At 39.6% G+C, this 13,384-nt stretch overlaps 1 long non-coding RNA gene across 1 annotated transcript; it reads left to right on the top strand.

The window, feature by feature from the left end:
- Positions 1-9,835: 9,835 nt before the first annotated feature.
- LOC148852198 (uncharacterized) lies at positions 9,836-12,873 on the top strand. Its single transcript, XR_016099109.1, has 2 exons — positions 9,836-10,503; positions 12,502-12,873. It is a non-coding gene; the product is annotated as an uncharacterized LOC148852198 (long non-coding RNA).
- The last annotated feature ends 511 nt before the right edge of the window (positions 12,874-13,384 follow it).

Below are 13,384 nucleotides of genomic sequence, written 5' to 3'. Positions count from 1 at the left end.
AGCCACAATTTAGATCTGAAACCTGGACCCCTCTCCTAACCATATTAGTCCTTGACACACACTTATTAAGGGTCATCACCCACACAGAAAATTATGTTTAGATGGACTGACAGTGTTCCACACCTGCTTACTTGTGAAATCAGAAGTGTTTAGTCTACTCAGTTTTGAAGCCAAGGATTTAACAGTAAAAACTCCATCACCACCTCCATTTATCCTCCAGATTAACCAAAATAGATTGCTTCTGTAACAGTTGCAGATCTAACAGCTGATCCATCTCTCAATCAAAAAGGTTTCATCTGAAGAGGGGGCACCCAGAGATTGGTTCCCCGACCACCTCATAAGAATCAGCAACTGAGACTTCAGGGCTGCGGGCACATTGAAAAAGTAGAGGATAAGCTTCAGCTAGGGGAATGTCTAAATACCAGGAGTCCTTCCAAAATTTCAACCTATCTCCCCTACCAATCTTGAGAGTTAGGCCTTCAGAGAAAACCAGAAAGTATTTCATAATTCCTTTCAAAGAGAGCACCCCCAGCTCTGAAAAGGATCCAGGGATTTCCAATTACCCTAGTCCACCCCATATTTAGATGCATTAAGGTCCTCCACCAGGCAGCCCTCTCCACACCAAACCTCCAAAGCCATTTTCTGAGAAGAGAAGAATTAAAAACCTTCAATATCCTTATTCCCAAGCCTCCATCCTCCACAGGGAGGCAAACCTGGTCCCAGTTAACAAGGTGGATTTTTCTTTCTTCCTCCCAGCCTCTCCACAGAAAATTCCTCTGAAGGGACTCCAACTTCCTTGCTATTTTAGAAGGGATGGGAAAGAGAGATAAGAAATAAGTGGGAAGGTTAGAAAGAGTACTTTTTAGAAGAGTAACTCTACCCCCCGAGGAAAGATACTTCGCTTTCCAGGATGCTAGTTTTTTTTCCACCTGTTCTACCATTGGGTCCCAGGTAGCACTTGTGGTACACTTGACCCCAAAAGGGAGCCCTAAATACCTCCCAGGAAGATGATCCACTTGGCAGGCAAGAAACTCTGCCAACTCATGCAAACAGTCAACTTGACCCACTGGAAATAAAACACTCTTCCCCAAGTTAACTTTGAGCCCAGATACCACTTCAAACCAGCTTAGGATCCCAAGCATACTCTCCAACTGGTCCCGCGAAGCATCAATAAAACACAAAGTGTCATCCACAAACTGTAGCATGTGCACCTTCTCCCCCCTCCCAGGTTGATTTCAAATCCTTCCCACTGACCATCAGAAACAACCACCTTACTGAACTGAAACAGCACCTCCATAAGACATATAAAGAGTATAAAGAGCAAGGGAGAAAGAGGATCCCCTTGTCTAATACCCCTCGAGCTCTCAAAGAAGCCTGTAACTTGTCCATTGACCAACGAAGTAACATAAACTTACATCCAGTTCCTCCATTTTTGCCCAAAATTCCTTTTTGCAAGCACAAAATTCAGACATCTCCGGTTCACATGGTCATAAGATTTCTCAATATCCAATTTGTAAATCAGGCCTGGAGTTCCAGCTCTTCTCCTAGAGTCAATGAGCTCGTTTGCAATAAGCAACTGCCCAACATCTGTCTCCCAGGAACAAAGGAACTTTGATTTTCGGATATCACACTAGACATGACCTTTTTCATCCTCTCAGCCAGCACTTTAGCTAGAATCTTGTAGAAGATATTGAGAAGACTAATAGGTCTGAAGTCCTTGATGTTTACAGCCCCGGACACTTTAGGAATGAGAGAAATAAATGTGGCATTTAGACTTCTCTGCAAGGAGGCACTACTATGGAAAGTCTGGAATACATTCAGCCCTTCTTGCTTGATGAACTCCCAGCACTTCACATAGAACAGGTTTGTCACACCATCGGCCCAGGAGATTTCTCAGCCTCCATCTTATTAATTGCTTCTTTAATTTCCATCTCAGTGAAAGGACCTTCAAGATAGGCTATTTAAAATGTGCCAACTTTTTTACACAAAACTTTTTATATAAGAATGCATTAAACATGAGTGATATTTGGTTGATCTTTTATTGTATTACACTTATTTGATTTAATTTTTTCCATGTTTTTTGCTTTTGATTTTGAATTATACACAAACATTCTCATATAGAAAGGGCAGGTCAGAGGTGAACTTGAACTTGTTAGAAGGAACTTAGGAATAGCTTCAATTGGTGATAAAATGAGGGAAAGTAGACTAAGATGGTTTGGTAGGATGCAGAGAAGACCATGTACCTTAAGAAGTAATCTGTTACAAGTGCAAGTTTCAAAAGTTTTTGCCAGATTAAAGCTGGGAGTTTTTGGGGTGGTTCCAAAGAAGAAGGGGAAGAAGACGAAGAAAACCTTTCAGATAAGAAAAGAAAGTTTGGTTTCAGACATTGGAGGCAATGAGGAAATGGGTAAAGCATGATGTTTTACCCGTTGAATAGGTTTCTGGGTTCAGTCTAGGTGTTTTTGTTTTAAGGTTGAGATAAAGGTTTAGGTGGGAGTGATCAGTTTTGCATGCTTGTGTGAGTTTTAATGGAAGGGGATGTTATGTTTACTCAGGTTTTCAGCTTTGGTTGGGGTGGGTATCTCAAAATGTAATTGATTTTTCAGGGCTGATATTTTAGGTGTAAGGGGTTAAGCTGATGTTGTTTTTCCTGGGTTGGGTGATGTCTTATCACCCGTTTGTATCCTCCTTTTTTTGTTTCATTAATAAATTTTCTTCTTTATTTATAGTAGGAATCTGTTGAATTAAAAAATATGAAAGAAAGTAGTTTCTTGAAGAGAGAAGGAAGAGAGAAGGAGAAGAAGAGAAGAAGAGAAGTTGAAAAGAAAAGAGAACAATAATCTGGCCGCTCCCTTCACTTGTTATTTATACTAAAATAATAGAACAGTACAAAGACAACTATGCCCTTATAGGGCGGCAAAACATAAAACAGCATATATAACACTCAAAAAAAAAAATTGGACTCACATAACTACTGTGGTCCCCACCTCCTATCTAACAACTAACATAAAACATCTACTCAGAAAAACATCATAAAACTAATTAATCTTCAACACTCCCCCTCAAGCTGGGAGTAAATGTCACACATTCCCAACTTGCGCAGATCATGTTCAAGCTTGTTCCTTGCCACCCCTTTAGTGAGAACATCAGCCAGTTGCAGCTCTGAAGAGACATATGGCAAACAAACTTCTCCGGTTGTTACCCTTTCTCTTACAAAGTGTATATCAACTTCAATGTGTTTTGTCCTATCATGCTGAATTGGATTATGGGCAATATTGATTGCAGCCTGATTGTCATAGTATAACATCATAGGTTCCTTTGCTTTCACCACAATCTCACTCAAAAGAGATCTAACCCAAAGAAGTTCAGAGACACCATGAGCCATGGATCTATACTCGGCCTTTGCACTTGACCATGCCACAACTGCTTGCTTCTTACTCTTCCGGGAGATCAAGTTTCCACCTACAAAGGTACACACTCCTGATGTAGACCTCCTGTCATCTAAGCATCCTGCTCAGTTTGCATCTGTCTAGGATTCTAGCTTTAGATTCTCATGATTTGAGAAAAGAATGCCTCTGCCAGGGTGCTTTTTCAGATATGCAAGTACTCTCTCAATAGCTTCCCAGTGCTGAACCCGAGGTGTATGCATGTACTGACTCACAACATTGACAGTATAAGAAATATTTGGTCGTGTCATACACAAATACAGCAGTCGGCCCACCATTCTTTGATATCTCCCCACATCCTTTACCGATTCACCATCCACACCATTAATTCTGTGATTTGGATCAATAGGAGTGTCTGCTGGTTTGGTCCCCAGCTTCCTAGTCTCTTGTTGTAGGTCAAGTACATACTTTCTCTGTGAAATGAAGATCCTATGCTTGGACCTTGCAACTTCAATCCCTAAGAAGTATTTGAGCTCACCAAGATCTTTGATCTCAAATTCTTGCTGCAATGATTTTTTGAGATCATCAATCTCCTCTAGATCATTTCTTGTCACCACTATATCATCCACATACACAATTAGAATTGACACCAAAGCATCTCTCCACTTCACAAAGAGGGTGTGATCAGACTGTCTGTGTGTATCCAAAACGGATGTGTGCCCCTCTGAACCTGTTTCAGTCCATACAGAGATTTTCTGAGTCTAGCACCTTTCTTTTACCAACATTTTCATAAAAGCCTATTGGAATGTCCATATATACCTCCTCCTGTAAGTCACCATTGAGGAAAGCATTTTTGACATCAAGTTGGAACAAGGGCCATGAATAGGTGGCTGCTAGAGATAAAATGATACGAACTAAACTCATCTTAGATACTGGTGCAAAGGTTTCCAGATAATCAACACCATATGTCTAACTATACCCTTTTGCTACCAGTCTTGCCTTGTATCTCTCTATCTTGCCATCGGCATTATACTTCACTGTGAATACCCATCGACATCCGACTGTCTCCTTGTCTAGGGGGAGATCAACTATTTCCCAAGTTTGGTTTTTGACCAAAGCATCCATCTCATCTCACATGGCTGTTTTCCACTCAGGTTTGGAGAGAGCCTCAGTAATATTCCTGGGTATAGACACAAAATCCAGGGAAGAAAGAAAAGCACGGTAGGAGGGTGATAAGGCGTTGTAGATGGTGTGAAATGCAGTGGCTGTACACTTTTTCTTCCCCTTACGAAGTGCAATGGGAAGATCAAGGTCAATGGGATCAATTGCAACAATGGTGTTAGGGACAAAAACATTATCATCAAAAAACATAACCGGCTCAGGCTCAAGAGGAATACCTGGAATTGTATCTGTCGAATCTGGAGTTTTAGAAGGACTAATAGAAAGTGGTGTGGGTTGAGGATGTGTGGAGTCAACCATCATCTTCCGGCGCTGATATTGCTGTGAGGCTGCCCGTAGTGGCTCAGGTAATGAAACTGGAGGAGCAGGTGCTGGTTGAAGTGCAGGTGGTGGCTGAATTGATGTAGATGCTAGCTGAACTGATGGAGGCACCACATAAACAAGAAGTGGAACAAATTGTGAGTTCTTCTCCCCAAAATTCTCCCCTTGAGGAGAACCACTCGAGAAGAAGAATGTGGATTCAAAAAAGGTAACATCCATAGTGACAAATCTACTCCTCAACACTGGGTCATAACAGCAATACCCCTTTTGGTTTTGAGCATATCCAAGAAAAAAACATTTCTTGGCCTTAGGATCCAATTTCTTGCGATGAGGGCCAAAAATGTGAACAAAAGAAACACAACCAAAAACCCTTAGAGGTATATGAAATATCTTTCCATCTGGAAAAAGAAGGCTAAATGGCACCTTAAATCCCAAAGTCCGTGAAGGAACACGGTTAATCACATGTACGACTGTAAGAATTGCATCTCCCCAGAACTTAGGAACTGAAGCACACACCATAAGACTCCTTGCCACCTCTACAATGTGTCTGTTTTTCCTCTCAGCAACGCCATTCTGTTGCGGTGTATATGCACAACTGCTCTGATGAACTACACCATATTCTAAGAGATACATGGTTAGGTCCTTCTCAAAGTACTCTCTGGGCATTATCTGATCTAAAAGCCTTAGTTCTCACTCCAAATAGTGTGAGGACCATCTAGTGGAATTGTTGTACTAAGTTAGGACCCTCATCACGTGATCTCATCAAATATATCCAAGAATATCGTGTGTAATCATCCACAAACAAGAGAAAGTAACGGAATCCTCGCATTGAAGGGATTTGATATGGCCCTCATACATCAGTTTGAACAATATTAAAAGCAGAAGTACTTCTTATATTACTTGGTTTAAAAGACTGTCTACAATGCTTTCCTAATTGACAACTCTCACACTCCAAAGTAGATAATTGAACAGAGTCAAACAACTTTGGGAAAAGACATTTCAAAGAACTAAAAGAAAGATGTCCCAAGCGATTGTGCCAAAGCATAATCTGGTTCACTGATTCTGACCCACTACTACTGCTGCTGTTAACATGATGGCCCTGATGTCTCAGAATCTCATCTAGAAGGTAGACTCCATTCACCTCATGACCACTCCCAATCATCTTCTTTGACTCCAGATCCTGCAAAACACAATTAACAGGAAGAAAGGTCACAGAACAATTCAAATATTTTGTCAAAGAACTAACAGACAGTAGGTTGGTATGAAGTTTAGGGACATGTAAAACAGAAGACAATTATATCATTGGTCACTCTAACTGTCCCCTTCCCAGCAATGGGCATATGTGAACCATCTGCTGTAGAGGCAGAGCACAACTGATAGGAACTGAAAAAGGTAGGGGCATTAGTCATATGCTCAGATGCTCCTGAGTCTATAATCCAGGGAGGTCCCTCCTTACCTGAAGTGGATGAAAGATTTGCAGTTGCATATGAACTACCTATATGTGCAAAGGAAGTGGTGTAGTTGGCTCCTGCATTCTGCTGTCCATCTGGAAGGCTAGAGCTGGATGCATCTTTCTTAATCATAAGCTGTCCAAACCTCTCCAATTTTGTTCTCACTACTGCTACTGCAATGGATTCCCAATCAGTTTGGGAGAGAGGGGTTGAAGAGTCTCCTGTAGTGGATACATTTCCATTTCCCTTCTTGTTTCTTATCCGAGCAGGCATAAGGTTTGGATGAAGCTTCCAACAAGTGTCCCTTGTATGCTTAGGCTTCTTGCAATAATCACACACCAAGTCCTTATCTTCCCTTCTAGTCTCACTACTCCCCCTGTCTCCATTCGGCTTAGGTTTTGTTGTACCAACCATAGCCGACTGGTCAATCCCAGTCTGTCTTAGCATTACATTCCTCCTACTCTCCTCTCCAGAGACAAAAGCATAGGCCTGAGAGAGTGTCACACCCTCTCTAGAAAGAATATGTTGCCTAGCAATGTCAAATTCAAGGTTCAGCCCTGCCAAGAACTCAAAAACCCTATTCCTCTCTACCAGTTTGTGATAAGTTGTTGCATCATTTACACTTTCCCATACCACAGTTTTTAAGTGATCTATTTCCTGCCATAGGGTTTTTAGCATGGAGAAATACACAGTATGAGGTTTTTCTCCCTATTTCATACTTATCACCTGATTTCTTAATTGATAGGCTCTGGCTTCATTTTTCTTCTGAGAGTAGATTTCAGTCACTCCATCCCAAATCTCCTTAGCAGTATTAGCCCATAGGAACTTTTTTGCAATATGAGGTAACATAGAATTACACAGCCAGGACATTACCATGTAATTCTTTTGCACCCATCGGGAAGAGTCTGTATCAGGTTTCTTCTCCTCCCAAGTGAGATACCTTAATTTTCCACGGGCACCAATAGCCATCTTAGCTGATTGTGCCCACTCCAAATAATTTGTACCATCAAGTTTTACTGTAGTAATGATCCCAGACAAAAAAATATCACTACTACCTCCAACACCCAGTCCCACAGTACCAATATATTTCATCTCAGTATTCCAACTCTCCATTTTACTTCAAACAGTTCAACAGTAAGAAAAAATAGATTGGAGACCTTCAAAAAACAATTTAATATCACACACACAGAAACCAACCCTTCCGGAAGAAGAAAACCCTAGCTGGAGGGAAATCTCTCTCCTCCCCACGCCTCCCAATAGAGAGAAAAGTGAATCGATCACTCTGGGAGGCCTAGAAAATTTTAGAAACCAAACAGCCCTCTTCAGAAAATCAAAAGAAAACTAACAATACCTGTGCGCCCAAGATCATATAAAAAACAAAGAGTACAACTTTTCTGGGACTCTTCCCTATACTCCAGTTCTTCCTGATTTTGATGCCGAACAATAGATCACCTTCCTAATGCTCTGATAAAAAACAAAGTGAATCGATCACTCCAGTTCTTTCTGGGACTCTTCCCCGTACTACTTCATGCAGTCGGTTGATCTAGGCTGAGAATGCTTCAAGAAACCCTAGCCGATGCTCTGATACCAAGTAGGAATCTGCTGAATTAAAAAATATGAAAGAAAGTAGTTTCTTGAAGAGAGAAGGAAGAGAGAAGGAGAAGAAGAGAAGAAGAGAAGTTGAAAAAAAAAGAGAGCAATAATCTGGCCGCTCCCTTCACTTATTATTTATACTAAAATATTAGAATAGTACAAAGACAACTATGCCCTTATAGGGCGGCAAAACATAAAACAGCATATATAACACTCAAAAAACTTAATAAAATTTGGACTCACATAACTACTATGGTCCCCACCTCCTATCTAACAACTAACATAAAACATCTACTCAGAAAAACATCATAAAACTAATTAATCTTCAACATTTATCTTCAAAAGAACGATTTAAGGGATCACAATTTAACAATGGATGTGGCAACAAACAGAATAGAATGGTGGAACAGGATTCATTTGATGGACCCCATATGGACGGAACAAGGCTTAGATGATGATGGTGACGATCCCAGTTTTTCAAATGGTTTTTCTTTGAGTTTCCTGGTTCCCATTGGAAATTTCTAATTATTTCCTTTTATCTTTCTCATAGGAATTGTCGCTTAGTGTAATGATAAAATCTCAGGCTGTCAAGCATGAGGACACGGGTTCAAATATGAGAGCAGCCACTTTGTGCAAAAAATTCCAAAGGTTAAGACTATCCAGTCCACCCCTCTCAAGATCCCAGAGTAGCTGGACTAACATTGGATAATGGCCTTTTTTCTTTAATCTTTGTCATGACTATGATAGGAGTTCTAAAACACAGAAAAGGAAATAAACTCACAAGTTGGTAGGTGGACTTAGAGTGATCTTCATGTACCATGATTCTTAATAAAATTTGTGGTCTGAGTGAAAATCTTACTCCCAAGAACCAGCCTTTATTTTATATATTTGTTCTTATGTTTGTATTTTGTAATTCTACAACGATTTGAATAGGCTATGTAGCCCTTCTTCTCACCCCTATCATTCACTGGGCTGAATAAAGATCTTAAAGTTCCAACTTCCCATTGCTGTTCTATCAACATCTGCAGAAGCCAAAGCCAAGGTTAAAATGAAGCAGATGAGAAGGCCGATGCTGAAAAGCCATCCAGAGAAGAATATTCTTTAGTTGGTTTGAACCTGGGAAAAGGAAAATCAACCAGTAGCAAGGACAGGGTTCTGACTATGCTGATACCAATTTTTACTAGCTATATACTTAGCATCATTTAGAAGGTAATTGTTGCCCTAGTTGTCAATGTGTTGTAGAATAGCAAATGAGCATGTTTTGGATCTTTGATTTCTTTCCCATATTGCACAAATATTTTATAACATAAAGAGATTGCTGAAGCAGTTTTAAGGTACAAAACTGCGTCCAAATCTGTGAATTAGTGCTGACCGAACTGTCTCCCATCTGCAGTTGCTAATGGTCTACTAACCTATATTCATCAAATTTGTAAGCTGATGCTCCTTTACTTGCTTTTAGTTGATACCCCATCAGAAAACAGGTCAGAGCCTAAGCCATCTTTTGAAGTTTTGACTATCCCCAACCTGAATGGTTCTTGTTCAAGAAAAGTTCGTTTGAGTTTCTGAAGGAAGGCAGATATGTACCCATTAGCTGGCACCTTCCAGGTTTGTTCTCCTGGGGGACTTGTGAGTTGTGGCTAACCAAAGTAGAAGTGATCTCTTTCCACCGTCATCATTTCATTTACAGCCTCACTTGCAAAAGGATCAAGCATTAGGTCAACAGGGATCAGCGGAAGACTGTTGATGTAGAACCTCAACGATCTTGGCCCTTTTGAGTTTTGAGTATGCCACATCATTGCAATCTTGACCAAATAGAGTGTTTCTTCATGTAGATCGGGGAGGTCAGCTATGTGACCAGACAAGCCTTTTCCCGCAACTGTGACACAAGAGGGGGATGGCTGCTTGAACCACATGTTTGTTTATGAGGGAAATAAAAATTTATAAGCCTAACGGTATTTTTCCAGCTTAATCACATTTCGAAGTGAGGTTGGGGGCCTTGGGGCCCTTGCCCCTTGGGGGTAAGGGTGTCAATGGACCGGATTCAGGTTGGACCCCGTTCAAATCGCATTTAAATTGGACGGGTTGGACAGTCTATGCTTTGGCATCGGGTTGGACTGGTCCTTATTATTTTGGTCCTAAGTAATTGGTGGATTGAAACGGACGAAGTCGATTAGTCCACAAACCACCTGAGGATCGATTTTACTTCAGACTCCAACTCTCCAAGTCTCTCACCGACCAGTCGGTGACTATCTCCATCAGTTTGCTTGAGCTGCATGTACAGAGAATATATTGTCTTCACTTCGGACTCCAACTCTCCAAGTCTCCAACCTAAGGTTTCTCCAAGGGAACTCTCTCCAACAGCTTTTTTTCCGATGGTTCTCTCACCGGCAAGTCAGCGACTATCTCTGTTAGTTTGCTTGAGTTGCATGTGCAGAAAATGTATTGTCTTCACTAGCGGCTATCTCTGACATTTTTTCTCTCCAGAAGTTTCTCTCTAACATTTTTATCTCCACCAGTTTTCTCTCTCCAACGGCTATCTCTCTTCTGTGAACTGCAATCAATCGTTGAAATAGGTAATATATCACCCCTCAATTGGCTTCCTTGATGGTGCAGCTCATCTGTCTTGTAGTCTAGTTTATTATTTGATTCATTTTTGAAGTGGTTGTCTAATTGTGTTTGTGCTAAGTCTAGTGATGTTTAATGTTGCTTTGTCTTAGGTAGTATCAGTCTGTTTTCTGTTTCTTTTTTTTTAGAAAATTCAAACTTAAGGTGCCTGGTTGTTAAGTAGTGGTTGTTCCGGCCAGTTGTTTGCTATTTCAGTTCCACCAATTATAAACATCTTTCACATCTTTTGCTTTTTGAAGCAAATCATGAGCATCTCTGGTGAAAGACCTAGATTTATATACAAAAGTAACCTTGGTCTGTTTGTTTTCTGTTGTTGTGTTGCTTTTGTTTAGTTATATTTATCCTTTTTTACAATGAAGATATTGCTTACCCAAAAAAATAAAAAAACTGGATTGTTCAAGCTTTTCAGGCACTGATTGGCAAGAAAAAGTGGGCAATACATCCATTTTTTGCAGTTGACAAACCAGAAATAGAGATGCATTTTTATCTGAATCAGAGGGTTTTCTCTTTTAGTGAGAGATTGTAACAGAATAAAATTCACAGTTTTTCGTTTTGGGAAATTTATGGGCCATATTGTTGTTCCATTGTAGGATTGCATCTAAAAACATCTAGAGATGATTCTCAAAATATTGAAAGAAAAAGATGAAGGGAGTGTTCTATGTGAATTATTTTTCATGTGAGTTCCAAAACAAATGAGAACCATCTGGTTTGAAAATAGATTGGGTGTGCATGTGTTGTTTCCAAAATTGTAAGATGAAGGGGGTGCTCTATGTGAATTATTTTTCATGTGGATTATACTAGTTCAATCTAGTCCAGGTTGAATAGTCCAATAATACAGTGGATTAGATTGAACCAGTCCAATAAGACTAGCTGAATGCAAGGATTATTATCTGGCTGGATGTGTAGTGATGGAAGGTGGTGGTACTATGTGGGTTCCTAAATTTTGCAAAATCTTCTTTGATTGGGAGCTGGGCTTTGTTTGTGAGGTTTTACAGGTCTTAAAAGATAGAGGAGTCAAGGAGGGGGGGCTAGAAGTGGAACACGAGTGGAGAGTTTTCAGTTATTGTTCAGTGGTCATTCTAGAATTGCAACAGTAATATACTTTTTAATTTACTGCTTTTTTTCAGATAACATGATTGATTAGTTTTAGTGAACTATCCATTGCATTCTTAGGAATTTTGCCTTGTTAATTGTTCTGTTTCTTTGAATGTGTCTTAAATATTGTCATTACTCACTCTAGTTATTCTTTATTTCACTAGAACAGGGAATTAAAAACTAAAATTCTGTTGTTTTCTAAATCCCATTTCTTATATTTTTATATAAGAAGAATTTATAGATGAATTACTAATCATATAAAAAGGGGCTACTAATTGGTAAGATCCTTATTAAAGATCTTTTTAGACTATTAGAAAATTCTTAATATAAATCCTTGTCCTCTGCCTCAAACACCCACCTCCTGTGCTATGATATTTTTACTCCAGAACCAAAGGGGATACTAAATAGAAGATGTGTTCCATTAAAGATAGCATGTTCTATTCTGTCTAATTTATATTGTTGTCTTTGGCTTTAATCGTTTCTGCAACACCCTCATAGTTCAAATGTTTCTGATTCCAAAAACCATTGATAGAAGTAGCACACATGAACCACTTACTACTCAGAGAGTCAGAGATGAGCATCTCACCCACCTAGTCCATCATCGATCATGTGAGTCTGACAACAATAACATGGTTGGGTTGCTGTCCTGTGACAGCAATATGTTTTGAGTTAATAAAGAAAAGATAAAATAAGGCAGAGCTTCTAGTCAAAGCAGTATTCTCAGACTTGGACTGCACAGAAAATCAGACCAGAATGCTGGAGTGATGGGTCATGGAGCTCATGCATTTGTTTTTTCTTCACGGGATAAGAGTATAAGGAGTTCGTTCTTAACTGCATTTTTTTTGTTTCAGGACTATGGTTTCTCAGAGAATCAGCAAATTTCAGGAGAAAAGCATTTGGGGTGTGTCCGTACACCTACACAAAGTGCTCAGATTATTTGGGGTGTTCATCATGGAAAGTGTACCTGGGTAGTGGCTCCTCAAGAAGCAGGAAATAGAAAGCAGAATCTGTTTGGATTCAATTGATTCAATTGATAAGTAATAACTTGCATAAGAACAGTATGCAGTAGCTCGTGTATTCTTCGGTTAAGAACTTGTTAAGATGGTTGGAATTTGGTTCATCTTTTGTTTGTTTTTTTTTTTATGTGTTAGTATTGAATAATTAAATTTTAAAAGATTATATTGACAAACTCTTAATATGGAATGAAGTGTTGCATTTCAATCTGGTTTGGACTGTAAATCTGTAATTTTTAAACAACATCCGTGTTTCATGTACAAATTTTCATTTAATTTGGACCGGATTGGGTCCAATCCAGTCCATTTGCATTTCAATTGGACTGGATTGGATCCAGTTTGTATGGGGTTTGGACCAGACTTGGTCCGGTCCATTTGTAAATGGACCAATATTGGACTGGATCGGATTGGACCAAATCCAGTCCAACTGACAGCCCTGCTTGGGGGTGCTGGAGATTGTAATCGCAGTTCATCATTGTTCCAAGTTCCAACTATATAGGGTTGTCTTTGTTAATCCTGTTGTCATTCTGTTCAATTATGGTGCCATATCCATGTGCTTAAATCATTCTGTTCAACTATATAGATGATCTTGGATGCATGCAATTGAACCATTTCAATGTTTACTCTTACTAGCGGGGCCTTGTGCAATACATGAGATTTGTTAAGCGAAAGTTAAACAATAGAAACACGTAAGGGTAGACAATTGTTTTATATTTTAACT

The sequence above is a fragment of the Nelumbo lutea genome, chromosome 5, assembly GCF_056320005.1.
Source record: "Nelumbo lutea isolate HS-2025 chromosome 5, American lotus-T2T, whole genome shotgun sequence".
NCBI lineage: Eukaryota > Viridiplantae > Streptophyta > Magnoliopsida > Proteales > Nelumbonaceae > Nelumbo > Nelumbo lutea.
Note: the sequence above shows the minus strand (reverse complement) of the source record. Positions and strands in the feature narration are given on the sequence as shown.